The 25,698-nt window shown below is 48.5% G+C and overlaps 1 protein-coding gene across 1 annotated transcript in view; it reads right to left on the reverse strand.

The window, feature by feature from the left end:
- LOC142572796 (acetylcholinesterase-like) overlaps positions 1-1,914 on the reverse strand; it is a 184,953-nt gene extending 183,039 nt beyond the window's left edge. Inside the window, exon 1 of the mRNA XM_075682156.1 lies at positions 1,583-1,914. The gene's annotated coding sequence lies outside the window, so the exon portion shown is untranslated. The remainder of the gene's footprint in view (positions 1-1,582) is intronic.
- Positions 1,915-25,698: the final 23,784 nt, after the last annotated feature.

Genomic DNA, 25,698 nt, shown 5'->3' on the forward strand with positions numbered 1-25,698 from the left:
GTGGCGAATTGAGTTTAAGGCGACTCGCACCGCAAAAATAAACAGACATAGGGATAGGTTTTTAGGTGGAGTAAGAGAGATCAGCGTACTGAGTGCATTGTCAAAAAAAAAAAAAAAACATAAGGATGATACGGAAATGAAACCGTCACGTTCAGTTCCACTCCTGGCAGTGTCTGCCACACGTCTGACACATGATGCGACATTTGTACCGAGCGTCAATCTTTCGTATAAAATTTGCAGAAGAACTGTTCGTGAAGGCACATCCAGAGAGTGCTGTCGTATTCATCCTTGTGACCTTAACAAAAATCTTTTTTGCAGTGTCCTAACGCGCGAGGCGATCTAAGGTGCGGGTACAAATGATCAGCACTTATTCGGCGCACGTGAACAACCTTGCTTATTCGTAGCACACCAAGCTAAAAATTCGGCCGTCGCGTCAAAAAAGAAAAATGCAAATCGTGTTCCGGGGCACCAAATCTGTAATAGGTCCCCGGCTCGCCTGCGTCACGGCTATATGATCAAGTACGCATGTAAAGATTTTAGCACGGAACGTTGACATTAAAGTGGAAATTGTCCTTCTGCAGTAAGGAAGAAACCACTGCGTCCCCATAGAAGCACCCGAGAAATGCTCGCAAACTTCATCCTGTTAATGCCTTGATGATGCAGTAGAACAATTGCTTCCTGCAAATGCCCTCCTTGATGCACCGACGCTCAAGACTGCAAGTGAGCACGTTTAGTTAGCTTCCATTGTAAGCCTCAGTAAAGAATAGATTGAAGCTGTGAACATAGGAGAAATGATATATAATATATAAACTACGACGAAGATGGACCCTGGAAGACAGCAAACCTTAACCGGTATTCCTATATCGAAATTATGGGTGCTATTTACGATGACATAAATGCGAGTGAAGTTGGAGACACAATAACTGGGCGGGTGCAACCTTAGTATGTGCCAGAAAGGCACGAATTCGGATAGATACCTGCAACCTTAAGTACGCCGTTAGGTAACACGAAGTACGGTCAACGTATCAAGTCAACTACAGAAAGAGAGTCGAAATGGTCGCCCTAATAAAGTAGAAACTCGCGCCCTCGTTTGATCACCTCGTTTTTTTGGAAACAAGGTACGACCCATCGCTGTCTGCGGCCTCTTCCTTCACTTCGGCCCACCTTCTTTCAGCCACTTCCCCAACCAAGCGCGTAATGGAATCACTGTTGAACGAGGCAGTAAGAGTGACGAGATGAGAGAATCAAAAGTGTGGCGCACTGTCGGGATCGCTTTAGCACACTGCATTGGTCGTGGAGTAAATGTGGTGATCGTAGACGCTGCACCACCGATCGACGATAGCAGCTCTGCGACCATAAAGGCCAATGCACAACCATATCCCACTGCGGCGTCCCCATCCTTCCGGGCACGCCGGCTACACGACGCCCGAGAAGAGAGAGAACGTCCAGGTGTCGGTAAACGGGCTTGTCTATACCGAACGCTTCTTTCGGGGCGCAGGGCTCCGAGCAAAGGTTAGGCGAAACTCAGAAACAAGGACGCAGGCGGGTCGCACGGGACCAGGGCGGCCAGCGAGCTGCTCACCTGTTCTTCAGCGCATGAAGAGACCGGGTCCCAACGAACAGCAGCGACGGCAGCAGAGGAGACCTGGGGATCGCATCGCTTCGCGCTCGCAGCCACAGATCCTCCGCCCGTCGCCGCCGGTCCGCACCGACTGCTCGGTGGCGAGTCCGCCTAGCGCGCCCGCGTTGCCCGCCGATCGGCGCCTCTCGGAACGCTGGCCCTCCGCTCAGACTCCGCACTGCTGCACAGTGTGCCGACGCACCACCGCTAGTCCCGCTGGGGTGCTGCCGACGACCACTAGCACTGTATGCCGCCCGTCCGTCCTTCCGTCCGCGAGCGGCCTTTGCCTCTCTCGGCGCCTGCGTTGGCGCTTGCTCGAAGCTTTGGTGCTGCTGATGCGTGCGACGGACTCGCGCCAAAGCACCAGACCTAGTGGAGAAAACTCGCAATACCGAACGCACGACGAATGCCCGCCGACTGCGCGGCTTTTCAGAACACCTTCTGGCGGTGTTCAGAATCGCACGCTAGGGCATGACGACGGAAGCGCCATCTCGATGCCTCGCCGGCAGCCGTACGTAATGCGGTCTTCCTTTTAGCCGCACTCGCAACTATATGAGAGAGCTACATTCGTTCCACTCGAAGATGTAGAAGATGCCTTCTTAGTGCGTTTAGTGTAGCATTGAGATTGAACGTGAAAACTGTTGAGAGTACAAAAAATAGAACGACGTTCCACTCTGATCTTCACTTTCAGAAAGCGAAACCTGGCATCGAGAATCAACCGTGACTTGTACTAATTTTCCCTGCTACACTGTTTCTGATCTGCACGTTACGTTGGTGTTTGGGTTCTAGTTGGCTCACTTAACACCTGCCCGAATCGAAGACGTGCGTTCTGGGTACCTTCCGCACTTTTCGCAACTTCTAGCGCGCATAATTCGCAAGCAGAGCCGTGGCGTGCCTTGGCGCGATTGATTTTGCGGATACCAGATGGCGGCAGCGGCGGTAAGCTTCGCGAATCGTTCTTGCGAGAGGCACCGCGCGAGTCGCTGTCGAAGCTCGGCACCGGGGCCATCGATCCACCGAAGAGTTTCGCGACAACGCCGTGTAGCCGTCGGCCGTACCTTTCCGTGCCGGTGGTGTTGGCGGTGGTCGCCAACGGAAGCGGCTAGCGTAGCCACTTCCGGCGGAGACAACCTCTCGTCTCAGCCAATGAGAGCCGCAGCCTTGACGCTGACCCGGCGTCACGTCACTCTGTCGTCATGGAGACATGCCGTAGCTCCGCTCTCTTTCAAAGTTCCCGGGTTCAGCCCGGCCTGCGTCACTGCTCGATCCACTCGCGCGCTCGCGCGCTCGTTAGGGAGCCTTGATTTTATTTCGGAAGAGCTCGAAATCTTCCGTATTTTTCGGTAAACAGACCGCAGACAGGCGACGCCTCGTTGACGTTATAAGCGATTACTGTAGTTTACGTTGTACTTGTGATCCTCTTGAGAGGATCAACTGTGTCTGCAGCAATGTCTGCAAGTTTTTGACTTGACCGATCATACGCACTTTATACGCAGTTACTTCAATAACTTCGGACGGACATTGTTGGTGTGTAGAGCTACATAACGGCTATTTATACCTGCAACTCCGATAACTTTCTGCAGTTAATGGGTCTTTGTGGTATAGCTAAGTTCTTATTGCGCCAACCATGTTGCGTCATACAACTTATGCATTAGCTAGGTTTCCCGTATCTATATATCTTGAGTCATATGCAGTTATGGTTACGATTCTTTGCACCGGCAATATAATCTACAATACACATGTTGATTTCTCTTATACATAAAGTTGTTCTCTTTCTTTCTCTCTCTTGTAAATGAAAGATATTAAAATCTTCGTTTCTTTAGGTACATTTAAGAATACAGGCTTCCTTTCTTCCCTGATTTACCACCACCTCCCTTTTTCTTTAACCTTATGACCAGTAAACACAGTTAGGCTTCCCCATACTTATCTGCTGCAGAACTTTTCAATGGCCATTAAGGCCAGAGCGTTAAATTCAGCGCCGAGGCATCCCGTATGTGTTGCATTGTATTAGTCATCATGGTAGTCTCCTTATGGCGTCGCTAAGTGCCCTCACCTCATTGCTGAAGACGCCAGGCGTAATGCATTGGTAGTCGAACGTGGGCATAACGGCAGCATAATGGCAGCGATTATGTGATTAAATGCAAAAAAAAAAGAACAGGTATTCAGTTTTTTTGCTGTTCAATGAGTGTTCATTATCCAGTACTAACATCTTCGATGTTCTTTTGAAGTCTCGCTCACGTCCTACAGTTTCCAGCAAACCTCACCGTTTTCGGCAGCGTCCGAACAAAAGTCACGCGGTGGAGCTCTTGTTTTTAGTATTCTGGAGAAATTCCGTATTTTATTTAGTTGAATAGCGCAAAGGGTACCTTTTGTGCAAGTATTGCAGACATACAGGTTTGTGAGGCACAGTATACACTTATCGGACACAGATATCACAATTCCAACTGGCATGTAAAATCGCTCGCAATGCACTTTTCAGGTCCTGTAACATTCTATGACTTTCGTATCCACCTGTAAACTTGCTATAAGAAGCTTAACTAAATTAAAACTGGGAATGTTGAAGAACATGTGCAAGAACAATGATTTTGAATTGATTCGGTTTCTATAAGATTCAATACTTCGTTATACGTGGTCAGTACGTGGTAATGCGTGGTTACAACGCGGCCATACGTCTTCTTGGGAGCTCCGGCAACAGTGGCGAGGCAAAACACAGTTACCCAAAACAAACAAAAAAAAAAGAAACGAAATAGCAAGCTTCTGCGCCGCGACAGTAAATTTAATAATGCATGTAGGCATTGCAGCAGACATAGGGCGCTCTTGTGTCACTACGCGATAGTCTCCTTCGACGCGTTTCAAAGGGCCTTGAACCAGCGCTTGGTCTTGGTGAAATAACATAGTCCGCAGGTAGCATATTGGCGGCGAGGAGTTACGGAGTCGCCATCTATCGGAAGCGCCTCGCTGGCGTAGTATGAGGGATCACGTGGCGCGCTCCTCATAGGTTTTGCTGTCAGCGCTCACTGAAAACACCACGCGCGAGCTCTCCCGGACATTTCTGTAAGTACTTTCGAAACGAGAGAAGTTTCTTACTGTCTAAATAATAATCTTGGGCAAACTGAAAGCACACAATCGTTTACAGACGCTATCTCTTTACCGAATACGTACAGTGAACGCCACTGCGCGCGGTCGCCGCGATGGAGTCTCCCGAACCGGCTTCTTGCGTGAAAGGTAGGTAAACGCTGAGAGAAAACTATGCGAAATATGTTCTTATAGTGTTTGTATAACTAAATGGAGTGTAATAGAACGGAGCCTCAATGCAGCGATCGCGCAGATTCGCAGCGACCGAGTGCGCGTCTGCATGCTTGTCCGCGCACTGTCTCGCTTTCTCCGCGCGCGCGTTTTCGCACCGTGCCATGAGCTTTAGGCCGCAGAATAGGAGCATTTGACAGTATACAAGCAACCATTGTTGCGTGGGCGCTATCAGAGCTGTTCAAAAATAATTTCATTGTAGAGACTTCGACGCCTACGGGGACTGTGATGTGCCGTCGCGACGATTCAATCTTTTTTTTCTTCTAAATTCTTTGACCTTTCAATACTATTTCTCGAGTTGCGTCGCACTGCATGTTTATCGGTGCTCTCAGCGTGCAATTTCCCTCTGCTCCTTTTTTGTAATCCAGTGCATTAATTCATAACACAAACATGACCATATGCCATGCTTTTTTTAAATGTGCTTCTTACCGCTGCCTTTCGAATCCACTGAACTTGCCAGTATCTATAGCATCGACAAGTTCATACACCAAACCGTCATGACATTAGTCGGGCAGCGGACTCGGGCGAGCGTCTCAGTGCGCGTTTTCAGAACATCGCAGACCGGGCGCCGTAGCAGAAATCTTCCTCGCGTCTGTGCTTGCTGCATACCCGAGTTGCAGCCGATGACTGTTTGCTGGTTTTATGTTTCCCGAGCCAAGCTTCACGCAGCTTCTTGTCCTGCGGCTACGTGTGAATAAGGCTGACACCGGCCTCCGTTACGTGCGTCCGGCCCTGCGGCACCGAGCAGTAGCCTACCATGTTGCGCGCCTTCAAAGGCAGCCACTACCTATTGTGATGCTTGCAAGCGTTGTAAAGGAGACACTCGAAGCGGGAAAATTTCGCCACTAAATGAGGACCGCAGCGTTCGAGGGAATTTAAACTCGTTTTCAGCTCCCTTTGGCGCGCCCGATGCAGCCGACGCGGCCGCTATGTCCACGTGATCCCTCCTAGCACGTCACGCCGACGGTGGCGCCAGCTTTTCCAGTGGTGGAGCTCGAGGCCAATACTGCTGTGAACATCTCAGCCAAGTTTTGCTGTCGTACGCGGTGCGTGGACCTCGCAAACAGATCACGCGGTTACCTTTCTCTCAAACGCTCTCTTTTCAACAGAAGGCGCTGCCCTCACTCTCTTCTAGACGCAATATTTCCTCATCGGACGCACTATTTCATCATTCCCTTAGACGGCTGCTATTGGCCGGTAGCTGACATGAAGCTTCTCTAGACTACATGGCGTAGGTACCGCGGCCGCCGCGGGGTGCCGCCACGAGTCCACTGGCTAAGCGCACTGCGGCTCACTGAGGACAATCGCGTTTGGCTTATGTTTAGCGTGTCGTAGGGACCAAAGGCTGTAGTCGCGGCGTATACGTTAACATTCAAAATTAAATCTTAACTGGGCGTCACGGTGACATGTAGAAGGCGGAGCGTTGTGTGCACGTCCCACTGCACCGTAGCCTCCGCAGTGCAAGGCATTGAAGAAGGAACGGGAGCACAGCGGAGGCCGTGTTTGATTGCCAATAACTCAGCTTCTGCTGAACGCACTGAAGTACTTCTTGCGGCAAAGTATTTCTGAAATAGCCTATGTTCACGTGAAATGCCTTTCTCCTGTTCGATAAAAAAGTGGTCCAGGGCACCTTTAAAGCAATATGACAAGGAGAATGAGGGCCTTGGTAATAAAAGTACCCTCTCCAAGAAAATTGATTGACATTGAGCTCACAGCTGCACTTATTACAGAGTAATCGCAGTTTTTATCACGTTTATGTATCTTCTTGGGGCTGCTCAGAATATCAAGTCCCTCTCTTTTCGTAACCAGCCACGTCTCGATCACAGTTTTCGGTTTCACCCCTGCATATCTGGTTTTACTGCGCTCACGGTGATAGCGCAAGAGAGCCAACTTTACAGTATAGGCAGTTTCAATAAAAACGAACTGTAAATAAATTTTATTTAGGCTAAATTAATTATGAATGGATAGTATACAATGTTCAAGAAACCTTACCAAAAGCCTTAAAGCCGGTACTTGTCTTTTCTTTAATTAGTGACGTAGAACTGAAGCTGACGACGCGTGCAACAGGTGGCTACCGGATGTGACGTACATCCGAGCACGTTGTCGACGGCATCTTCCAGCACGCTGCGGCTACCCGCACGTGTCGCCTAGTCGAGGTCATATTGAGGAGGCGCACTAGTTCTCAAGATTCTGGTTAACGTTCTGGGTCATGAGTCACTTTCACCCAGCAATTATAATTATGACAATTATAATTTTTTCTTTTATTTTCGGTTGTGAAGACTCCATAGAGCTTTCAGTGACGCAGCGCCCTGTATTTCACGCGAAAAGTCTGCACGGAGGCCGCTCAATATATATATATATATATATATATATATGCAGAGCTTGTTTAGCTATATGTAATCCATGGTATTTTCCTAAGGCATGTTCTGGTTTCTCAACGCACCGAAATGAAAGTTTGTGCTGTCGACAGCTTGCTTTAATTAAACTCGATTTTCGCAACTATTTTTTGCCTTCCAGACGACAAACTGATGACCATGTGGAGGCACCAAAGCACGACATGTCGTTGCCTATTGCGCTTTCTTCTCATGTGTCGGCAAACTCGATGAGAAACAAAATATATATTGCAAGTCTAGAGGGACAAGCACGACGCGAAATCGCAGATGGAACTTTCGAAACGAATTCCCGCTATAAGAACTGTACTCGCGGACAACTTTCTGCGGCAGATGAAGGGAAAGCTACGAAGACAAAGCGCGTGCAAGAGACAGCGCTTCGGAAAAGAGTCCCGCGTTTTAATCCACGTTCGTCTAGGCTGGGGAAGGCAAAACATGAGCACCTTACTAGGAGCAGTTAAATAAGGCAGAACACACCACTGAGTGTTTACTCAGTTACTCGGTTTACTTATTTTGCGGCTTTTCCCTTCCGCGCCTCGGGAAACGCGAAACCGTCACACGTGGAAGCTGCGTCGATTCAGCGTCCGTTGCGAGCAACCAAAAGCACTGTCAAACGCTGCCCGACTATTTGGCGCGGTAACGCATGTGTCGCAGGCACGCGCCCGTAGCTTTACCTTCATTGCCACAGAAAGTTGTCCACGAGTATAGAAAAGAAAATATCCAATAAAAAATTAACAACAACAACAACAACAACAACAACAACAACAACAACAACAACAACAACAACAACAACAACAACAACAACAACAACAACAACAACAGGCTTCGCAATGCCTTCAATGGTCATTACATCGCATCCGGAATGTATCCGGCAGCCAAGGCGTGATCAGGCACGACGCCGATGGCTCCGCCAAGCGGGCGGGCCCATATTCACATTCGCTGAGTGAACGCGACAGTCGCAATCCAAGCAGCGAATCTGGTCGAATAGACGACCGTACGAACAAGCGGCGGCAGGTGCGCCGAGATACAACACCGGCTGGATGTACAGAACGCGCAAAAATGGAATCGCCGAAGTCAGCGGCGCCTCATCACTACGTGGCCGCGGCTCTCTCCAAGCGTGCACTCGACGCTGCTGTCAACATCGTGGCGGTCGAAGGACGAGTACCGAACGCGACAGTCGCTGTTCGTGATCAAAGGTGACGCGACAAAAGCCGCCGTAGCCTTCGAGGCGGTAAACTTTGCTCAAAGGCCGCCCCTCCCGCTCTCTTCCTCCCTCTCGCCAAACCCTGCCTCAATTTGGACACTGGACTGCTGTCCGAGTCAGCTTTTCTTCGAGCGCTTGCCGCTGTCAGACGAAGGCGCGTTGTCGCTTGCTCTCCTGTCGTCCGGCGAGCGCCTCTGTATCTTTGCCGTGTTACCATCCAAGCCGGACCTGGTTTTTAAAGCTTTATTTTATTTTGTATTTCACAGTGTCTAACGCATCGGTGCCTTCGTTGCCAACAATGAGTACGCGCGGGGGTCGTCGATAGAACTTTTTTTCCTTCTTTTTTTTTTTTGTTGGATCCTACGGTGCCTGACGCAGCTTCTTCATTTCTGTCTTGCGTTTGTTTATTGCTTGACTACATTTTAACATTTCATTGCTAATAAGCAGCTGGGGCATGGTCGTGAGGCAGCAGGCTGTCCAGGATTATTATTGAAGGCGTGTTCGCAGCCTGCGTATTGTCTCTGGCTATTTTAACGCGAGAGCGTTAAGCAGCCCGTGTCGCAGGAAATCCGGCGTCGTAGTTATACTATGTTAATATTCTTTGCAAGGTGGAAACATGTTGGTGTTACCAAACATAACTTTTTATAAAGCATGGGATCCATTCTTTTTTTCATTAATAATGGTGATGTGCTGGTAAAAATCGTTGCATTCAGCAGTGAATCTGTTGCTTGTGGCTATAGACAGCTAAACAGCTCTTGCACATTGCTGAATTGCTCAAGGCATATCTGATATGTCTAGCTTTCGCTGGGAATGTCTGAGCGTTGGACGTCTTATCGGCAAACAGCATTTCGAACGAAATTCCGAACCACGCATACCCAACCACTTCTCTACCACCAAAGTTGCTCACATCTTGTCTTTCCTCTTTACAATGTTATTATTCGAAATTGCGAGAACGGCAGCCCACAAACAAATGTAATGAAATAAAAAACACCGACTGTGCATGTCCTTTGTGTTAGCTCTTCTCAGACAGAAATATTAAAAGTGCGAAACAATAACATGAGATCGACGCCCCGCAAAAGCCTGCGTTTCTGTCAGAAAGCTCGCCTTCGTGCATAGCGTTCGTAGCCGGCGTTTCCCGGTAAACGTTACGGTCACATAAGCCGCAGTTGCCGGGAAGCATCAAAAGCTGTAACTGGTCTTTGAACGCTATCGCGTTCCTTTCGAAGCTTAAGCGTCCTCCAGATTTTCCAGGCTACTCCTAACTCAATCGTTTCGTGGTCTTTATATAGTTTTCTCACGGGAATTGTTAAAATTTTATTGCGATAGCAATGATATGGACACTTCAAGCGCATTTATACCGTCGGCGTCGACGTGGCCGTGAGGTTCCGCATAAACTCCAAGGACGATAAAATCGTCACCGCGCGCCGTATGCTGTATGTGCAGGTGAAAGCGTACGAAGGTGAGCCGGCCATCGTGGCTCAATCTCAGGCACGAAATCGCACGAAATGGAGGAAAGCAGGGAGGAAGTGCGTTGTCTTCCATCGCACGCAAGGCCCGAGGGAAGGGTAGGGAGGGTGTCGTATTCTAATCCAAGCCGCTATATCTTGGAAGCCCTCTGCGACGGCGACAGATCCCGGCACGCGCTGTGTTTTCGCGGCTTGGTTCACGTTGATTCCAGACGCAGCACGAATGTGAATTCGCTCACTGCTGCTGCCGCGCTTCCTCACTCCAGTGTTTAGACGGCGAGTGTACACGGTCTTCGAGTGAGCTTTGCTCTTGTTTGTTTGTGCGTGCGCGAGACAATACTTGTTAATTTAGTTAATATGATAATGTTTATAAGCTCATACGACCGATAAAGCTACTATCCTTACTTCCTATAGCTGCATCTCCGCATCTACTCTGGCGGGGTTACTAGCCGACCGGTTTACCGCCCAGCCCCTGGTACAGCAGGTACTGCCTCCGCCAGCTACTGGGCCTCGGCGCCTCCCCCGTATTTGTCACCATCCGAAATGGTTGCTCGGGCAGATTGATGCTCTTTGGCGCGAGCCCATCCGGGTGCATGAAATGAAGGCCGCCCTAAGGCAAAGCAAGCGATGGAGTGCTACAGGAGCCGATTGCGTCACCTTTTAGGTGCCTCGGAACTTGCAAGATGCAGAGCAAGATCTTCTCCTGGAGTACTTCAACAGCATCTGGAGGACTGGGGCTCTCCCGGACAGCTGGCTCGCCGCGGTGGTGGCGCCAATCCTTAAGCCAAGGAAACCTGCAGCGGCATCCTCCTCGTACAGACCTGTGTCTCTCAGCTCTGCCGCCTGTAAGGTAATGGAGAGGATTGTACTTGCACGGATGGAATGGATCCCCGCGCAGGTGCACTACTTTCCGGAGCAGCGGTCTGGCTTCCGGCGCCACCACTGCACTGCCGACCCCATCACGGACGTCGTGGCCACACTGGAGGATGCAAAGAACAGCGGCGACATGGCCCTTCTCGTGCTCCTTGACGTGCAGAGCGCCTTTGACAGATTGTCCCACGTGGTCATCGAAGCCTCCTTCGATATCCTCGGGATCACTGGCATCCTTAGGCGCCTTGTCTCCGCCTTCCTGGGGGAAGAACGTTCCGGGTACGAGTGGGTCAGATGCTCAGCGCCCCTCGAGCCATCGCCACCGGCGTACCGCAGGGATCGGTGCTGAGCCCGTTCCTGTTCAATGCAGCCCTGGCTCGTCTGCCAGTCGCACTACAGGCAGACTCCCGGTACCACACACAGTGCTTCATCCACGCTGATGGTGGGGCACTCTGGGTCCGGGGACCAAGACGATGCCTTCCAGCTGTTCGGGCATCACTGCAGGGGGCGCTGGACGCGGTGACCACATTGCTCGAGAGCATCGGCCTAACCGTCTATCCTGCGAAGACGGAAGCCCTGCTGATACACCCAAAGGCCGCGTCCAGCCTCAGTGTCCGCCAGCTGAGAATCGGCACCGATCCCCTTCCTTGGAAGCGGATGGTGACCTACCTTGGCCTCACCATAGACCACCGGCTGACGTGGACTCAGGCTACTAAGGCCCTCAGCGCCAAGATGCGCCTAGTGCATGCATGAATGGGCCGGCTTTAGTAGCGATTGTGCGTGTTCGTAGCGTTTTCTGCACATTGAAAAGTATAGATTGCTCTGAAATTCATGGCAGTGAGGACATATAAAGCGTAATAAACAAAGACACGATAACGTCTGCATCCGCAAGCATGAAGATTAGACCAATCCACGTACTTCGCATCAATCCCGTGGTATGGTGGCTAGAAGGGGTAGTGTAATGGGCGGGAGCCGGTGGAGTGCACAGAGAAGCAATGAAAGTTGTAGATGGCGCTACCTGCAGTTGGCGTACAGCTTTCGCTGCTCTTTAAAGGGGCTGCGCACGGCAGCTAGCATGCGCATCGCATTCACCTTGCGTCGCATTTGAATCTTTAATGTAATGCGCGGTGCAAACATCACGAAGCTTTTGCAGCTCAGAGATGCATTGTTAAGAAGGGTGACACTTTTTCGGAGAGCAGAGAATGGAAATATGTGTTGTTTGCAACACCGGCACACGCATCAGATGTTTAGCCACACGATTTAAAGATGAGTAAGATCACATTGGAAGGCCGCTCTGGACGAATTGATTTTCACTAAATGGCTTGGTGTTAGTGCGAGCGAACGTTGATCCTGAAAACAAACAACCTGAAACGGCGACTTTAAACTTTTCTCATAAGTTCATGTGCCGCAAATGTAGCCCTTGGGTGGAGAGAAAATCGCACACGCAGACAGACAACGCTGGGGCTGCGTGCAATAAACCGGGGAATAACATCACCGTGTCATTCAGTTCACCCTCTGCGTCCACAGGCGCCAACAACGTGCCCTTTAAAAAGCTTTAGCTTTGTAAAGCAAAAATTATGCACATATGTGGGCGCGTTCGCGAACCTCAACATGCAGTAAATACGTTAAATTAAATTATGGGGTTTTGCGCGCCAAAAACACGATCTGATCATGAGGCACACCGTAGTGGGGAACTCCGGAACTTTTGACCGCCCGAGGTTCTTTAGCATGCACCTAAACTAAGTAGACGGGTTTTATCGCATTTGGCCCCCGTCGAAATGCGGCCGCCGTGGCCGGGATTCCATCCCGCCACCTCGTGCTTAGCAGTCCAATATCATAGCCACTAAGCAACCGCGCCGGGTGCTCTAAATATTTTCCATCACTACTTTTGTTGTGCAGGTCTGCAAGACGAGAGGAAACACTTCATTACATACAGAAATCCACATGCACCCATCAGGCCGAGCTAAGCAGTAGGCTCTACATCACTGTCCTTAACTTCAAATGTTTCTGGCGCTCCCGTTGAAGAGCCTTGTCCTTGTTCAAAGATATTGTGAAAAAGTGTAGCCTAGTTAACCCCACCAGATGGATAATTTTTGCAGTAAGCTCTTTGCGATGTAGCTCACATCCCACTTAACAGAGTGTTAAAGTGCTCATGAACTGCATAAAAGCATGCACATTGAAAGCATGAAGCTTCTCTGTTGAAAAAAGAAACGTGAATGCATCCTCTAGCACTTTAATGAGCGTGGCTAATTTAACTCCAGTGTACAATAGGCTTCCTCTGTCAAATGTAAACACGCTGTCTGCATTGCATTCAGTTGCTTCTCTGGTGACTGTCAGGCCAAAAGCCCAATGTTGGCAAGAAATTTTGCCGCTAAACTTTCTGGCCACATATCTTGCCATGTAAAAGAGAAGCCGCCTATCGCTTGTCTCAACCACATAACTGTTGTGGTCTGAACTGAGGCGTTGCTGAATGACAGAGCTAGCATCATCAATGCTACCAACGTTTAGCATGTCTTCAATTATGTCCTGCATGCTGAAAGTATAGTTATTTTCAGCTGTTGGACAGCTAAGCAGGGCATTAACAAGTTGGGATGGACTGTCTCCCGACTTGGGCGGACGGGCAAGGTTATAGAGGCTGAGGCAATTGATAGTTGCGAGAAACTGTGCTGGGCTTGGGTGGTAATTTGTCCCTGAGTACTGTCGGATAATACCGAACAAATTTTCGAACTTGTCCTGACTTAGCCGAGACGTTAGTACGTATTTGTAACCTATAGATGCCAGAAACGAGAAGAAAGGGGGTTAACGGAGGGGCCCGATTATTATTAGTCATATCATGAGAAGCCAACAAACACTGACACCAAGGACAACATAAGGGAAATTACTTGTGCTTAATAAATGTAATGAAGAAACGATAAATTAATGGAAATTAAAGTGGATGAAAAAACAACTTGCCGCAGGTGGCAACCGAACCCACAACCGGTAGTTGTGGGAGCGGTAGCTCAATTGGTAGAGCATCGCACGCGACATGCGAAGGTTGTGGGTTCGGTTCCCACCTGCGGCAAGTTGTTTGCCCACAGCTTCACCTGCACAGCTTCATTTGTAGACTTCCCGTGAGCGCCCAATGCGAGGCATCCCACTGACCTTTAGTTCCCATAGAGTCCTGCGCGCATCGAGTCTTGCGCGCACACCAGCGCGCTTCAGCGCCCCAGTAGCGCCGGGATATTTCATCACTCATCGCACCTTTCTGTTGCCCGGCGCAGATACGCCGCCCATCACACTGCCCCCTTCTAGTCATGCGCAAGAGAGGAGGCCGGTGGCCGCATGACGCGTTTCCCAGCTTTCGCACGTACCGTTGCGCCTTGCTTTTCGGATGCCACCCCAGGCTTCGCTGCGGGGTCGCCAGATGGCGCCGAGGGTTCTTAGGGAAGCGCTAAAGAGGATAGAGTCTCGCTGCAGGACACGCCTCACGCATAACTCGTTTCGATGGTGGCAATACGTTGTGTCGCTATACCCAGGTAGCACGAAAGGGATACGTTACGTTTTTAGAGCGCAGCTCTTGGGCGCCCGTACCTGCGGCGAGTGTCGGTGTCGTATCTCGTAACCAAGCGAATGAGCACGTGATCCATGTAGCACAAAAGGGATACATTACACTTTTTTTTTTCACCGTTTATCCAAGACAATGAAAACGTCCAAAGAAGACGCAGAATAGAAGCTCATAGTCTAGAAAACGTCGTATAGCTAATGTCCAACTTGAATCCATTTTATAGACTTTCTAAACATCGTTTTATAAACATCGCAAGAACTCCGTCTAGAAAAGGGGTTTGGCATTACCTAAAGAACCTCACCGAAACCGTTATCAAAATCTGTCTTAAGACGTTTCGAAACCGTCGTGAAGAATTCGGTTCAGTGTATTGCTCTTGTTTTGCAGCTTAGCTTTACTTTTATTTTGTACAGTGGCAACGGAAAAAGATAGCACGGGTTATTGGCGATTGGAGAGGCGAAATTACGCAAGGTGACTAGGCAGCAAGAGTACCCAGCCGTTCCCACTCTTCACGCTCGAAGGTAGTTCGATCTATTGCGGTTTCGAAGTAACTATTTAGTTTGATGGCGGGTCAACGTACGAACCAAAGCTAAGCAGACTGTGATACCAATCCGTAACCGCGAGGCCGCCTTTGTCGATAAAATCTGACTTCGCCACATAACAAACCTGAGATAGAGCCCAGCACTCTCGCTATCTGCATACGCCTGCACAACAGCGTCACTTATAGTAATTTCGCTGCTAAAGTATATGGTCACTTTGCTAACCTTTGCTACAGCACTTGCGAAAACAAGTTCTTGCACCGTAATAAGTAGATCCCGAAACCGGTAGTGATGCAGTATGACGTTATTTTTAAATTCCCAACAGTTACAGCACACTAGTTTAATAAATATTACACCGCCGACACCGTAAAAATGAATACCGTCGTTCTCTAACACAGCAGATAGGAAATGTAGAACCAAAGTAAAAAGGCTCCAAGATAACCATAATAGCAGAAACTTACAGTAATATGGTGTGGTAAACTGCAACCAAGCAAAGGAAAAAATCCTTCGTGTTTTCACGGAACACCTGAAAGGTTTGTCATTAACAGAGACCTTCAGCTTTCCAATCGAATTTATCACTACTAGTACATAACGCGTAGCAACCTGTCATCAGTCGCAAAACAGAGGTTACTTAGAAGTATAGATTTTCCAAAAATGAATAACATACATACATGAATTATTATTATTATTATTATTTGTTTTGAACACATATACACATATATACAGTTAACAGGAAAGGGAAGGCGAGGAGCAGGCTGGCAACTGCCACCGGAAGGGGCACAACGCCTGCCTACTCTTCTGAAGGGAGGTGACAGCAACACAGAAATGGAAGATAGGAAGGAAGGGAGGAAAGAGAAAAGGAAGAGCAACAGGACAAATCTAAAGACTAAAGTAGAACACAGTACACTAGCACGTTGTTCCGCCGAGTTTCGACTCTGCAGCCGGAATTAAAGTGACGCCGCATCGAACAGCCTCCACAATTATCTATCACATCCATGGCTAGTTTGCTACGCGGCTAATTGTGCGCTCCACGATGAGACGCCAAGTATAGCTGCACGCAATCACCGTTTCACTGGTAGTCGGTTCACAATATACACTACAAGGTGTTTGAACCCGCCACTTCCCATCTTCGAAGGAAGAAGCGTTAGGACACAGTACAGATCACACACAGTAGGGCCGGTCACTGAAGGTCACGCTACTACAGAATGTTGAACGTTCACGCTACAAACGTGAACTTAAGTTAGTTAGCTCTAGAAAGGTTAGTAGGGCGCGATGGGCCTGATCACGTTTAGATGCACAACCACTGGGGTATAAGCATTCCTCGAGTGTCGCACACCGCAGGCCAAGGAGGTGATAGTTTCTCACTAGCGACATGCGCTGCGCACTGAAAGCGGGACACTCAAATATAAGGTGCTGAAGTGTCTCGTAGCAGCCACAAGACGCACAGAATGGACTTGCCACACGCCCTTGTCTGTACAAACGTTCGTGCACGTTCACGCAACCAACCCTCAGCTTGAGCAGTTGTGCTCTAGCGCGACGAGGCAAGCCTCGACCACGAACACGGGGCGGGAACGTTCCATTTGCGACACGCTGATCTGGATGCTGCTTAAGTAGGTGGCGACGTATCAGGAGACGAGCGTCATCAAGCTTGCACAGAATTTCTGGACAGTCACAGTTGTTATGAGCGCAACTTGAAGCGAGCCGATCAGCTTCTTCATTTCCGGCGATTCCTACGTGTGAAGGTATCCATTGAGCGACGACAGATACCTCACGTGATGTAATTTTGCTCGCAGAGTCAGTAATGCTGCGCACAAGTGGGCAATCAAGCTCACTGCGTTGTAACCTGCTAAGGGCAGCACGGGAGTCCGTAAAGATGACAACTTTCGATGTAGTTAACTCCTCTTGCACGTATTTCAATGCAACATTAATCGCTGCTAGTTCTGCAGTTGTTGACGAAGCTGGATGAGGTATTTGAAATATACGTCGTACTTTAGTTGAAGGGCAGAAAAAAGCTGCAGAGGCGCCTTGACCGTCGTTGTGTACAGATGCATCTGTGAAAACTTGAAGATAATCTGGAAACTTTTCGAACATGTGAGACTGAGCCAATTGGAATATTGCCGAAACAGCCATATCAGACTTTTTCTGCATGTCAGGGATTGTGAGGTAAATGGGAAGTACGTGTTTCGTGATACCTTTTGGAGGCGGAGACGTATCTGAAGCAGCATGTTCAGAAAAGGTAGTGATATTCATAAATAAAGCCGCCATTTTTCCCATTCGAGATAACGGGCGGTTAATGAGACGATCAAGGAGCGATTGACCATTCGATGCGCGGTGCAGACGCGCAATATGATACAGAGCTCTCTGATCTGCTTGCAGCCTCAGGGGTAACTGATGCGCTTCAGTGAGTAATGCAATAGATTGCGCCTCACGAGGTAATCCAAGCATTAGTCGAAGGGCAACGCGATGATCTCGCTCCAGTTGGGACATCAAACTATGTGGTATGTTCAAAATTGGTAATGCGTACAGCATGCCTGACAGTACAGATGACTGGTACACCTGAAGAGCCGTTGTTTGGTCGCAGCCAGCACCTCGAGCAGTCAAGGCGGCCACATACTTAAGGAGGGAGTGCGATTTGCGTCGTACAGATTTAACGGCAGGACGCCAAGAGATGCGATCATCCACAATTAACCCCAAATAACGGTGTTGTCGCACCCAGTTTATAGGCGTTTCGTCAAGATACAGTCGGCTCATCGTTCGACGAGCGCGTTGTTTAGGGTGATATGCTATTGCAGCCGACTTAGCAGGTGATATGAGCAGTCCAACTTCACCCAAATACTCCGAAGTAGCGTTGAGAGCTCTTTGCAAGCTTGCACGAAGCCGCGGACCAAGGTGCGAAGGGCCGCTTATCCACAGAGCAATGTCATCTGCGTAGACAGCTATGTTCACAGGGAAAGCAGTGTCCCGAGGCAAACGACTTGGAAGTGCGGCGAGTACGGTGTTAAACAAAAGCGGCGATAATACGCTGCCCTGTGGCACACCGCACTTCACATTTCGGTATTCACTAGTTACTCCTCCGACACGCACTTTCATACGGCGCTCCGATAGAAAATTATGCACAAATTGTAGCAGACGACCCGAAATTCCCGCGGTTGCAAGAGCGAAAATAATCGCCTTATGCGGAACTGAATCGAAAGCTTGCTGTATGTCTAGGAAGAGCATGTAGGCAGAGTGCTTGTTTTCTTTAGCAAATTCGAGTGCTGAGACAAGGTCTGATATGCTGTCCAGAGCCGAACGGCGGCGCCGAAAGCCACTCATGACATCAGGGAAAAAATTCAGCTCCTCTAGCCTGACATCTAAACGAAACAAGACCATTCGCTCCATTAACTTGATGACATTTGAAGTTAGGGATATTGGTCGGTAGGACTTTAGGTGCCTTGCAGGACGCCCGGGCTTTAAAATTGGTATTACCACGGACGATTTCCATTCAGCAGGGATTACACCGGCTCTCCATACTTCATTATACTCGTCCAATATACGGTCATGGAAACTCTTATCAACGTTCCGCAATGCTTGGTACGTCACACCATCTTCGCCTGGAGCAGTGCGGCGTTTGGAGAGGCTCAGCGCGTGTCGCAGCTCCTCAAGAGTGAAATCTGCCTCATCCATCTGGCAGGCTGGACCATAAAGCGGTTATGGTGCTGTGACTTGTCAAAGAACGAAGGTCGCTAATTGTGGTGTCACTGGATGCAGAAGAGACGAAAATGTCTGCGAATGCCTCCGCTATTACTTTGGTGACTGGTCAGTCGCTATGCTCAATGCAGCCGTAGGATTCTTGCAGATTTGAGGAGTGCGGAGAGCCTTCAGTATGCGCCATACATTTCCAAAACCACTTCCAGTGTGCAACGAACTACACGAAGCTTCCCAGCTCTTTCGACGAAGCTGTTTTGTATGCCGCCGTATGGCTGCATCAATGCGATTGTATATAGTCCAGTCGGTGCGTCGTTTAGAGCGCTGTGCCCGTCTATAAGCGCGCCGTCGACATGCGCGCAGCCGCAAAAGCTTTAGATCGGGATTTGGTTTGCCGATACGCCGTCGTCGTTGTACTGTAGCTTTTCGTAAGCACTCACTCATAAGTTTAAATAGGCTGTCTTGAGATGGTGCCTCTGAGATCAGCTGTCGGAACTTGTCCCAGTTAGTCACTGTATAAACGACATCCTGGCGACCCACAGTATGTGTTGGTGTTAACCAAATGGGTAGGTGATCTGAGCCCCACGGGTCGGGTTCACATGACCAGGCTAAGCACACATCTCTCGTTGATATCGCAAGGTCTATAGTGGAATGCTCCTTTCCTCTACCTATAAATGTAGGTGAACCGTCATTCAGTAATTGGAGATCATTCTTGATAATGATCTCGTTAATCTCTGTCCCACGATTGTCTTGGGGACGGCTACACCATCGTGGATGGTGGGCATTAAAATCTCCGCATAACACAAACGATGCCCCACACCGAGACAATAAGCTCTCAAGTAGCGAGGTATCGGAAGAACGTGTAGGCCTGTTGTATATGCTAGCCACCGTCGTACACACACCTCTGAGGCTCACAGTAACAGCTACACACTCAAACTCATCGTCACAGATGCCGTCTGTGTCAATAACCGCGAAGTCCAAGTCAGCACGAACGTACACTGATGCTTTTGAAGCATTGCGCGTATGCGCCTCCTCCACGCACTGGAAAGAGCCACAAGCTGGTTCCGCGCATCGAGTGTTACTGTGGACACCCACGAAGCCTGGCAATCGATATTCGTCTTTCCTTACGTTAGTTTCCTGAAGCGCTATAACGTCTGGTGGAGTCTTCATAGCGATGAGTCGAAGGACTAAATCCGCGTGCCGCGGTCGCATCGACCTGACATTCCATTGCAGCACAAAGGGGCGAGGCTGCTGACAACTGTTGGAATTGTTTCCGGTAAAACGTCTAGCGAAGGCCGTCGAGGACAGGAACGAGTGCCTCCAAAAGTTGCTCTGCTGCTGACGCTGCTGGTGTCTGGCGACCGGCGATTAGAGATCTGATGACGTTGACAAGCATCTTTAGAAGATTGACAAGTTGCACATCGTCGTTGGCTGATACCGGTTTAGGTAATGTGTTTGCGGTGCTTTCCACCGTGGTCGAAGTCTTTGTAGATACTTGTTCCGACGGTTTCGATGGAAGCGCTGGCCACGATGTGTCTGAGAGGCAGAAGTTCCGCCCCCCTACTTTCCGATGCGTTGTGTCTTTGTCACTCTTTGAACGCGCTGCCTTTCCAGTCGCTGGGGCAGCACTACGGTGACGGGCGCTTTCATCTCCTGCTGCCTTCTTTTTGGCTTTCTCTTTTAGTGCCTTTTGTTCATTCTTCAATGAAGGACATCCTTTATCTGTTGCCAAATGTTCACCATTACAGTTAGGGCACCGATATGCCTGACTTTCACAGGAATCTACATGGTGATTCCCACCGCATTTGGCACAGACGAAATCTCTGGTGCAAAAGCCCTGAACATGACCAATCTTAAAACATTTATGGCATTGCAAAGGCCGTGGTACGAAAGGTCGAACAGGATAGCGCACAAGTCCAGCCTTTATATGACTAGGCAGCTTTCCAGAGGCGAAAAGTATCTTCATACACTTTGACGAGCCTAGCCTTCGAACGCTAATTATTTTGCATGGTGGCGTGCAAACGATCATGTTCTTAAAAACGTCGTCTTTGAGATCCAAGTCCACATCAGATACGACACCAGCTGCTATATTTGTACCCTGTGGTACGTAGGGACGCGTGCGGACCCCACAGATTTCAGACAAACCAAGTAGAGTTTGCACCATCTTGTCATCGGTAGTGTCAACAGCAATGACATTTTTCCAGGGGTTCACGCGAACCTCTTGGATTAGTCCAGGGGCAAGTTTGAAGAAGAAATCATTAAGTTTCTGTCGAGAGATAGCATTCAGGCTTACCATCGCGTCGACGGGAATGAAAGCTACTGTTGTAGTCTTGATGGTGTTGTATATGACAGTCCCTTCACTTGAGGACGATGCCGGTGACGTCCGTCGTGGGCGGCGGTGCTTGACAGGTATGAAAGCATCCGAATCTTCAGATCTTGAGTCAGAAAGCTCGGAATCAGTAGCGTCGGATCCTACTGCCGAACTGAGCCGCTTCCGTGCCGCGGGCGGTCTATGCTGACCGCCGGACGTGTCCAAGACCATATCTTCCATGGCAAGCTCCGCGGGGAAGATCTCCCAGCAGAGTAAAAGACTTCAGGGTTCAGCACAAACGTCGTTGCCTGTTACTGATGCACGAAAATAAGGTAAATAGAGAAAAACTGCAGCACCAGAAGAAAACCAGCAACCGAGCACAGAATACATGACTAGTTGAAAGCAACTGACGGCTAGAAAAACCGACTCCCCACTTGTAATAAAAGATTGCCTCTGCGAGCAGCACTAACAACACTGAACTTGTATAATTCATCCTTCAAACCTGAAGGTATGTACGTGCGAAACATTCTTTAATTTCCTTGATATGCTTTTGATTACCGAAAATTTGGCCCCTCGGTTTCTCATCTGGAAGTAAATTTCTAGTTACATATGATTTCTCTGAATCAGAAAAGATTGAGCACACAAAAGTCTTTAGAATTAATTTCTTACCGCCTCATATAACAACTAGCAACACCACAGTTGCAGGTAAATGTGTGTAGTTTAGTAAATAATATTCACAACAATGTAGACAGTTGTACAACATCTAACAGAGACCTGCGGTCATCGTAACACGAAAACAAATTTCGTGGAAAGCTACAGAATGAGACACAGCGGCCGTAACACTAATCTTGCAATCATTGCAGTCACTGTAGCACAGTCCTAAAACATGGTCAAGTGGATTAGAAGGACTAAAAGTCGGGCGAATTGGTACGAATTCATGTTATTACTGAGCGAAGAATATCAACAGGTACAAGGAAGGATCGAAGTACACAACACATGCACAGACTCACAACGGCTTTATTCTGGGTTCTAAAAATAAGTATTTGACTGAGGTACATGCATTATTACAATTATGTAAGGCACAACGAACGCGCCGACAAAAAGATTACTGTGTCACAAAATATTTCACATACGTTGGCAATCAATGTATCGTCCTACAGAGATACAAGAGCTGATCTGCGAGTGCTATCGACAGTTTGCTTCTGCACTGTTCTTTTAGTATTCTAATGCGAACTGTTCCCACTATCTCACGCTTCACCTGTTCCCTTACCCTTGCGAGGGTCCGTGCGCTGGAAAAGTTTGGGGTGCATCCGCACTCTCTCTAATGTCCAGCCAGGTGTGACAGAGCTGCGCTTTTCAGGAGCGGTTCATGTTATCGAAGGCATGTCTTGACGGACCCTACAGATCACCCTATGTAAGATTTTCGGTACAAGGGTACCGAGTAAACGATAGCAGATACGGTAACGATAGCGGCCAGGGTATCTGCATTACAGGAAACGTAGGGATAAGTGCGCTTCACTTGGCATACTCTTTGACGTGCGGAAGAGGTAGTTTCACTCCATTTTCCTACCTGGGTGAAGGCTTTTGAAAGCTTTTCGGGGACGAGAATGGCAGTTTGCACTCCGTACCGCTAGCCTACATTCTTTAGCCCGTGCGATAATGGTTGCCCATCTGGAAAGTTGCTTTTCCACAGCCTGATAATCTGCTCAAAGAACGTCCCCTATAGCCATGCCGTTATCAGCGCATCTAACAGACTAAGAGCAACCGTCAATTAAGGGCAATAAGTTACACAAACCACCGAAAGACACAAGAAAAATCTCGATGTCATTGCGCACGTGCACCTATCGAAACACGGGCTAAAGCATATAGCCTTGCGGTACGGAGTGCAAACTGTATCCTTGGCCCCGGAAAAACTTTCAAAAGCCTGCACACAGGTGTGAAAACGAGCGAAACTGCCTCTTCTGGACGTCAAGGTGTATGCCAAGTAGGTGGTGGTGGTGGGGGTGAAGTGTAGCAACAGGCGGGTTTAGCCTGGCGAACAAGGCCGGCAATTGCTCCGCCCGAGCGTCTCGCACAATACCGCTGAAGGATTTCACCATATGTCCATCAAACCGGTCTCTCTTAAGAAATCGATGAGGAGACGTGAAGTTTCTTTGCGGGCTAGAACTGATCCCTCGGGAAATATAAGGTCTTGCAGGCGCGCATGCGGAAGGTCCTTGTTTTGCAGATTTTTCAGGAGAGTGTCTCTTTCATCTTGGAATTGCATACACTTGTTCCTATGTTCCTTGTAATGCAGGCATAGTTTACCGGATAACCTAGTCGAGCCAAAATTATTACGCGCGTCAACAAACGCCTCCGAGTACCTCAACTGCCCTTGAAAAACGCATCTCTGTCCCACCTGGCTGTAAATTTACCAAAAGTGCGCATGATAGCCAATGTTTTCGAGAGCATAGGCCCTCAATAGGATAAGAGAATAACTGAACCGCCAGATATCGGAAGTGTTTTAAAGGACTGACGATGATGCATAGGCCAACTATCAATAGCCCTCGTAGGATCAGGAGTTTTCTTGTCTCTGTATATAGCAGGGTATGTTGTATGACGATACATGGAAAATGCAGTTTTGTGACGTACAGTAAATTTTTGTTTGCCCGTTCCTTCCGCATTAGATATGATGACGCATGTAACTTGGCCAACTATTTCTTTGTAGCAACTTTCCCTATGAAATAGTTTCGAGTCTGCGCATGCGTTGTGTGTTTCCTGCCTTGTCCTCGATTTTCCTTCGCGCCGTAAAAAATAGGAATGGTCTATCGAGCTGGACCTAATCTTTCTGGGGACACGCGTGTGCACGTTGTTCCTGCTGAAAAAGTAAAAAAAGCAACTTGATACCTGTATATTCACAAGACTGTGCAAGAAATTTAGATGATGAACCGTAGGCTCAAACTAGTGGTACAAAAGATATCTCAATGTAACAGTCGTTCAGCAAACGCCGTACCTTTACTGCTTTACTGTAATGTGAAAGTTAGTGCTGAGCAGCATCAGCAAACATGTAACTGTATAGATACTAGCAGCACGTCTGGTTATTTGCTTTTGCATATGTAAACTTATTAGCGCTGGTAAGATAAAAATAATAACAACGCAGACTGGGTGCTACTGTCCATTAATTTGTCCTTCAGCCAGGAAGCATCTGGCATAAATATATTGTTAGCGCACTATCTGGCACGTAGTTCTATACTTTAAAAAAATTCGCAGTTCCGCCCGAAAGGCGAAGCACCGATTACGGTAGCAAATTAGTAGATAGCTGTATGAAGTAAGGATAGTAGTTTTATCGGCCTATAAGCTTATAAACATCCGCTTCCTGAATAAATTACCAATTATGGAATGTGTAATCGTGACTCAATGAGGAAGTAGAAAGAAACATACACACAGACACAGTGCTCTCTTTGTGTGTCTGCTTCTTTCTACGTCCTTGTTTAGTCGCGCTTCCACATGCTACCATGAATTCAAACCAACTGCCCTGTCAACGTGTTTTAACTAAATTAACCAGCCCGCGGTCTCACGCACGCACATGTAAACATGAACACATCTCGCTCGATGAGTGCGGAAACTCGCTGTATAAATTCTGGAGTGAGGAATTGCGGTAGCAACAAGCGAATTCACCTTCATGCACCTCTCGTTTCAACGCGAACGAAACGCCCATAGAGTTTCATATTAGTATAACTAGAGGGAAATCTGGCGCTGCGATCGTTCAACCATCATGGGAATGATGGGAAGTACAGGCTTCGGAGTGAAATTCTATTGACTGGCGAACTAGTCTAGAAGTATTTTTTGGCAGTTTTGGTTTCGCTCCAAGCGCATTTGCTATAACTTGCAGTGGGACAGTGCAACGCAAAGCTCTCTGCCTTTGTTATGTTGCTCGAAGTGGCGATAGCGCGCTGGGCCAGCGGCTGGGACGATATTTGTGTCGCGGTGTGGTGTCGAAGCCCTGACAAGAAAGCGACGGCATCGTAAACGTTGAAAGAACATGTTTTGACCGTTTGGACCTTGGTTTGCTAAGTGCGTTAGGTTGGTGCTGTAGCGTTACGTGCTTCATGAAACTTCAGAATAGGAAAAAGAAGGCACTACTGATACAAGACATAGACAGTTGTACTTCTAGTAGCTCGACAATCAAATTTTATTGAGGGCTTTAAAATGCATCGCGTTTATGTGCTCATTGAAATGTGTGTTTTAGGACTTTGAGAACACAAACTTACTTGTGGTAGGAAAGGTTGCTGCTTCCTGGCTGTAGTCTAGTGTCGCAAAATGTGCAAGTGCAAAGCCACGCCATAACGCTTCGGAAGCGGTACGTCAATATAAAATATGATGAAGCACACTCGTAGGAGGCCAGAAGCGTCTTAGCTAGCACTGCAGCAGATCTGCTTAAAAGTACTTGAAGATGTTCAGCAATCGTGACAGCTGACGCAGCCTTTCGAAAGAGCGAGAAAGTTCGCAAGTGGCTGTCGTCTACGAGAAAAGTCTTGCGTTTGCAGCGAGTGAACGCAATGCTTTGTTTTTAATTAGACAGACGAATTACCCCGGTACGTGCCAGTTCTGAGTTGGCTGTTTTCTGCCGGCCGAAGCAAGAACCTCAGGCGCGAAGCCCACGGAAAATGCACATCTGTGGCTTTCCACAGGAAGGTCCCGACGCTGGTCCGCGCTCGGCCGCACCGCTTTTTACGGCGGCGAGCCTCAACCAGTCCCGGTGCAGTGCCGTTCCTGCTTCTGGA

This window comes from Dermacentor variabilis, chromosome 2 (assembly GCF_050947875.1).
Source record: "Dermacentor variabilis isolate Ectoservices chromosome 2, ASM5094787v1, whole genome shotgun sequence".
NCBI lineage: Eukaryota > Metazoa > Arthropoda > Arachnida > Ixodida > Ixodidae > Dermacentor > Dermacentor variabilis.